The sequence below is a fragment of the Octopus bimaculoides genome, chromosome 9, assembly GCF_046866305.1.
Source record: "Octopus bimaculoides isolate indiv1 chromosome 9, ASM4686630v1, whole genome shotgun sequence".
In the NCBI taxonomy this organism is placed as follows: domain Eukaryota; kingdom Metazoa; phylum Mollusca; class Cephalopoda; order Octopoda; family Octopodidae; genus Octopus; species Octopus bimaculoides.
The window spans coordinates 55,652,401-55,659,900 of NC_142936.1; the positions used below are offsets into that span (position 1 = coordinate 55,652,401).

The 7,500-nt window shown below is 33.3% G+C and overlaps 1 long non-coding RNA gene across 1 annotated transcript; it reads left to right on the forward strand.

Moving 5' to 3' along the window:
* The first annotated feature begins 6,007 nt into the window (after window positions 1-6,007).
* On the forward strand, window positions 6,008-7,217 carry LOC149134162 (uncharacterized). Its single transcript, XR_016242986.1, has 2 exons — window positions 6,008-6,393; window positions 7,033-7,217. It is a non-coding gene; the product is annotated as an uncharacterized LOC149134162 (long non-coding RNA).
* The last annotated feature ends 283 nt before the right edge of the window (window positions 7,218-7,500 follow it).

The window sequence follows — 7,500 nt, forward strand, 5'->3', positions numbered from 1 at the left end:
CAATATTAAACACAATTTCTAACCTAACACTGCACTCGATGCGTATAGAAATCGTTTCATTTTTAAACAAATTTCTTCTAGTTGTAAAAGGTATTGCAGGGACGGTAACTATGTACAGCTCTGAAAAGTGGTAACATTATGACTTTAGAAATTGATTCCTTAGTTTCCAGTGTTAAGCTCAAATTCTTCTGCTGGTAAGAAGAACCAATACAAAAAAAGAAAGAAAGAATAAATAAACTGAGCAATCTTCTCTATGGAATCACACGTTGAAACCAGCTCTTGAGTGGGACTCCTGTTGAACTATTTCATGATGATTATATATTTTTATCTAAAATTCTTTGAAAATATATTGTACCATTTTCCTTTAAGATGAATTAATCTTCATTTTCAGTATTTTAGACGAATTATTCCTACTCTTTATTCTTCGGTCAGGGTACCAGACAGTACCGCAGCAGAGAAGTACTTGAATACAGTACTAAAATGACGAACAGTGTCTCATTTTTCGTTACTTTACATTATTGTTGCCTGCATGAAAATTTCAATCTTGAATTTTCAGCTATTTTAATATTTTTTGTGCTTTCTTTTAAAGTTATGTGGTTTATCTGAAATACTGCCAAGATATTCAGAAGATTGTGAATATATCATTTCCCCTACTATTTTAGCTTGAGAATGTTGTACTATTTTTAATATTTTTTTTTCTTCAGTCGAAAGAGAATGCACCCAGTCGTTTCAGGGTACACCACTAGTATATTATCAATGAACTGAAACAAACGTCTGCATAGTTAAAAGTATTTTATTTTATTTATTATTTATGTTCTTTTTTTTTTTTCGTGGGAGCGGTATTCTTAAGGCAGGAAATATATAAATACTAGCTTAAGTACCCGGCGTTTTTCGGAAGCTTAAAGAATGTTAAAGGAAAGAGATATAATTATTCTGATAAAAGATATATTTTCAGAAAAATTCTATCAGATGACGTGAGTATAAACAAAGTTATTAAAACAAATCCTGAAATCAATCACAGTTTAATTTTGTAGAACTTCTAAATATACAACGTTTTCAGTGTCTCCTATAAATGGGGTACAAATAAAAAGAGTTCTGGGATTTTCAACTCGCGAACGTCCTACATATAATTGCCCATGAAAGAAGCAAAGAGGAGCAAGGTTAAGTCCAACAACGTTGAGAGCTTGTGCTTGAGGTTTGTTTATGGACATAGCAAAACTAAGTTTCACTAGAACTGGAGCTGTTTAAATTCATAGGGGAGGTCAGATGGGATTAATGGGATCCGTGGAATGGAGACAACGTCATCCTTATATTTCCCAAGAGATATGAATTTTGCGGTAAGGACTAAACTTTTTGTTTCATTATCAGAATTAAAAAAGCGTTTATCGTTACTTAAAAAAAAAAGAAGTGAGGGTCGTAGATGTATGACGTAGAATTATTCAATGTCGTGTTTGCTTCTGTCAAACTCGTTTACCTTTAAAGCGAAAAAAAAAACAAAAAAAAACGATGTGTACGACAGGTATGTAAGAAATATTTCTGTTTTTGAAAAAAAAGTTCAAAATTTAGTGACCGCCTCCTAGAACCTTCCCCGAGCAATGAAAAACCTTCATGCCAAATTTGGTACAGATCGATCCAGCAGTTTGGCCGTGCATAGAAAACACACACACACACACACATACACATACACACACACACACACACAAACACGCACACACACACACACACACAGAGAGTAACACACACACACACACAGGGTAACACACACACAAACTGAATTTTATAGATACCGTGTTTACGCAGAGCAGGTAGAAAAAGAGGTATACCACACTAACAATGATTAATGTAGGTTACTCATTACCTATTTCAACTTTTCATGGCATAGAAATGATTAAGAGTGAATTGAGGAACACATAAGTCTGCGTTACTCCTTCACAGAACAATAGGCTGTATGGCTAAGGGTGAATTGTAGATTAGATTTCGAACCTAAAGTAGGACCCATATACAAGTAGAAATAGTCACATCGGATTTAAATGTGAAATATCGAGTGTACTCTAGCTAATTTTATTAGGTCCCTTCCACGAACAATTATTTGAATAACTGATGTCGATACCTTTAACTTATGTCACGGGAATATTGAACTTTAAAATTTATAAAGTTTATCGTATAAATTGAAAGATATCATACAGTGTATAATGGTGTGTCTGTATAAACACCATTCGATATTTAGAAACTTTAGTGTTTCATTATCACAATTAATGCACAACATTAACCACCCGCAAAAAATACAATATCATACAAATATCAACACTGTGCACACATTCACACGTATGCACACACACGAACCACAAACACACATACACAACCTGTGTAATATGCAGCGCTAAAAATATTCAGGGTGTCCATGAATTACCGTTACAAGCTTTATTAGAAACATCAGATCACTTCCAAGTTGTCTCCATTGGTTGCACACAACCTGCTGAATATTCTTGTATATGGACACTCTGTACAACAACCCACTGTTTTGCTAAACTTCTATGCATGCACTTATGATTTGTTCCTTGATTATATGAGTTCAATCATTCTATCATTTGGACTCATGAAAAATATGAGGTCTCTGCGAGGCATTTGCTACTAATAAACTTCATATCGCGTGATTGTGTCGCTACAGAAATGAAGTCGAATTCGCTAGTCTGAAATATATACAGATAGTGTAGAAACTATCTGCTGGTTTGCAATGGCGTCGCATAAGCAGAATATATTCGAATTGAGCAATAGAAGAAGCTCTATAATATAAAGATTATCAATACAACATACTTAACATATGTGTTTTGTTTTAAATGCTATGCTAGAAGCTGTAGTTTTGCGTCCATAAAATTACCTTTAAAGATTACACTCTAGACAAATAGATTCGATTTTGTTTCGGATGTGACGTGAGTACGTGGCATACATGATAAGCTACAGCTACGGCAAAAAAGGTATCTGAATGGTTTCGCGACTACTTTAGGGGCGACTTCGTTTCGCCTAGCTTTGATGTAAAGTGTGCTTTTAGGCACGATATGTCTTTAAAAAGATTTTTCCGAACGAAAAAACTGAAGTTTACGACGTTTAAACAATGCACACAAGTTAAGCAATACCTACAAGTTTGGTAGTCAAAATAAGATTGAAAGAACTAAAAACAGGAATATAGACTTTGAATCAGTTTGATAAGTACAATGCACAGAACCTCGGGCCTTCAGTCACTTTGTAGCTTCAGCCGATTATATATATATATATATATATATATATATATATATATATATATATATATATATATATATATATATAGAATATAAATAATATATAAATATATGCATATATGCATACATATATGTACATACCTACATATATATGTATATATACATGCATATATGGGTACAGGACATCAAAAATCGTACACAGACTGAACAACGAGAACATAAAAAACAAAAACATAGAAAACGAACTTTTTTTTCGAACAACGAAAAAATAAACAAACAGAAAAACGAGACACGCAACATAAAGAACATTCCCTTCATCAGTTTTCCCCTGTTTTATCTTCTCTGCGTTTCAAAGGTATGGAAAGACGCGACTTCGTTAAAACAGTCCTTCCCGCAAAGCAAATTAAATAAAATTTGGGATTTTTTTCGGAGAGTGAAAGTGGTAACAAAAACATGACAGTGAGATCAAAGCTGTAAAAGCAAACGGTGAGGGCTGTTAATCTAAGACGATGTGAAGTGGTGAACGCTGGAAAAACGAGCTTTGAGAAGAGACAAATAAAGCACGTCTTGTCTTTAGGAAGGAAGTGGAAGATAGAAAGAATGGCCGTTGGTCACGTGTGAGCAACGAAAGAGTCAAGGAGGAAGAGTGAGAGAAAGAGAGAGGGGGAGTGGTGAAGGGGAGAGGAGAACCTAAATTATTTGAACCTTACAAAGATTAGACACAAATCAAGCAACACGTTCTTGAAAATAACAATATGCCTACATCCTAAAATGGTGGTCTTTAGATAGGACGCTAGCTTATAACAATCACATGCTTTCTCTAGTCTTTGCACAACGGAAAACTATTGATACTGAAACATCAGACCTCAATATTGAACATTCACACAAAGTTATTTTCTTCATGCTCAACGTAAACGAAAAGAGCCAAACAAGCCTTATTGACATCTCATTAGGATTAACATGAAATCCCAACAGAACATACATTTCCTTTTCATTTTCACATTCATCAGTGTTTTGTACATTGTAATAGAATTAGAATGGCCTCATTTCCTTAATAAATTAATAAATACTTACACAGAAACGTTAATGATAACACAGCAGGTGATATATGAACTCCCCGCTGAACATGAATTTCGTTTTTCATCTCGGTTTCCTGTTCCCTTTTCTCTTCAAATAGTTTTGTCTCTTTAAATAGTAATAACGTACGAATGATTCTTTTTTAATAAATACCCGTAGCAACCTATATGTTGCAACCTCAGTAGAGATATGAAGGTGTACACATGCGCACACACGCATACGCACACGTACACACACACACAAATATATATGATATATATATAATATATATATATTCTTTATATTATGAAGATTATATAAAGAAAGAAAGAACACAAATGAGTTGAAGTTCATTACAGGTACTTCAGGTGTGTTTTTCATTGTTGAATATACCGTTAACATCCTAATGAAAAAAATCCTTTTAATAAGGTGAATTAAAAGTTAAAATAAAAAATTAGGTTCAGAAAAATATCAAGATATTGAATGTGTGATGACCCTCTTATTTTAGGAATAAGTGACACAATGAATCTGTACCGAAGCATAGTCATATATAATATAGGTAATGGTCATAAAGTCGTAAACAGAGAAGGCAACTGTGTTCAATTGACAGCGAAGGTAAAGCTTAAGAAGATGACATGAAGAAAAAGAATAGCAGAATAAAGTATTAAGGAAGGCAAAGAGAAATCTATTCACACGTATATGGTAATCTCGACCCTGACTATCATTACATATATGCCTTCATTCTATATAACACGTGGAAGCAATTTCTGTATATTTTCATAGTTTCTTGTGTAGTTTTCTGTCAGTCAAGAAATGCATCAATATATATATACATATACATATATGTTTGTGGTCCTGTATACACACAGGCACACACACACTCACATACATACATATATTTATATATATACACATCCACACACATACTCTCTCTCTCTCTCTCTCTCTCTCTCTCTCTCTCTCTCTCTCTCACACACACACACACACACACACACACACACAACATAATGAAAAAGACCAAGACTGGACGGAGGATTAAACCAGGTGTTTCCACTAATGTTGCTAGAAACCTCTTGATGCAAATTTGTCGTATTACCCTAGAATTCAATTCTTTAATCTCCATAACGTCAATATTTACTCCTACTCAAATAACATCACTTCCAGCATTGCAACACTGCAGCATGACAGAATCAAACACACACCAACTGAATCACCACCTCACACCCTTAAACTTTAACTTCCAAAATTTCACAAACCGTTCATTGGGAAGATCTAGTCCGATGACATCACGAGACACTTCCTGGGCATATCAGTCAACGATTCTAAGGGAAAACATGCATTCTTTCAAGTGCAAATCATGAAAATTCCACCTCCGTATCCTACCCAATTTGAGACACCGGAATCAAGAAAATGATCTTTTTCCGATCACAACGTAGCATTTTTTTTCTTCTTTTAACTGTAAAATATATAGAAGGTGTCTCAGAATTAACTATCAAATCTAGTGAAATCGGACAATTTTTTCAAAAACTCGCCTTTTTTAATGTTTATCATGTGTAATATGTGTTAAAAGTGGATAAATTATTAATTTTGTTTATAATTTTATAACCTTTTTTATAATTTTATTTTCACTCGTGTTCGATCCCGCTTATCTGTTCACGATAACTTTTTTTTTTTTTTTTTCAATTTGGCTGCAATCGTTTTCTATATCCCTATTACCAGAATGGAGCAATAGTTTAGCTTAAAGAACTTAAAGAACTCATTCAGTTAGCAGTGCAGGAAAAAACTCCTGAAATGCTTCAAAAGGTGTTTCGCAATGCTAAGGATAAATTTGAAACTTGTAGGGATACAAACGGAGCACATGTTGAAAATTCTTAATTAAGTTTTGACGTAAATTTTATAAAACTATTTGTTTTGGTATAATAATTAAGTATTAATCATAAAATTCTGTCAGTCTTTTATTTTAATTTTGCCCGATTTCATTGAAATAGTTAATTTTGGAACATCCTATATATTTGATAACCAAAATTCATTTAATTTGTGACTTCTCTCACTGGTGAAACCAGATGATCACTAATTGAAATTCGTTGCTTCGAATACGAAAGTAAGTCGATATCTATACATTTATTTTATTGTATGTTCCATTTCTTTTAATCATTTTTTTTTACCAATGTTTATAATAGATTCAAAGAATTAAATCTGTAAAATAACAATATATCATTGTTTTGAAAGTGTATCTAGATGAGAGCGATGACAATTTACGTATCCACAGATTTAAGAGAAAATCTAGAATAGGAAACGGGAATGTATTTGTTTTTACTCGCAAGTGTTTAGTGTCATATTACGTTCCTTTATGAAAATTGCAACTGGAATGAAAAGGTAAAAAGAAAAAGAAAATATTGAAATTGGTATTATATTATAATATAATCATAGTTTTAGAGGTTAAATTTATTTCGATAATTTTGAAGAGATCAGTTTACGTGTATTGGATTCACATTGTAGAGATTTAGGATTTTTATTATAGCTCATTAATTTTTGCAAGCTGTCAGCACTCAGTGTTAAGAAGAAAAAAATATCGGCAACATTAAAAAAGAATATTTGAATTTTGGTTTTATCCTTTTGAACATTAATGAGAATTTACCTATATGAGTGTTATGCAAAAAGATATCTGAAAATGATGCAATGAAGTATTCAAGTAAGAAACATCATAAATGCTTAATCTTTTTTTTTTTTTTTATTTTAGATTGATTTGGAAAATGGTTTACCTTAATATCATTCTAAATTCTCAAGTCACCGTCTCATACTGATCTTGAAGTGCAATGAAAGCGCTTATCACAATAAATCCTTCAACATAGCAGGAAAAAATGAGAAAGAGAAAAAACAGATGACTGCTTTATAAGATTGACGAGGTGGTTATTATATCAATTATAAACGAGGTCATAAAACTGTTATGAAGAAGGACTGCGAATCTGCTCTTAAAGCTAATTCTTCAGAGGATCAAGACAGGTTTTCTTCATATTAATTACTTGTTACTTTCTGAACGGAGGCGCAATGGCCCAGTGGTTAGGGCAGCGGACTCGCGGTCATAGGATCGCGGTTTCGATTCCCAGATCGGGCGTTGTGAGTGTTTATTGAGCGAAAACACCTAAAGCTCCACAAGGCTCCGGCAGGGGATGGTGGCGAACGCTGCTGTACGATTTCACCACAACTT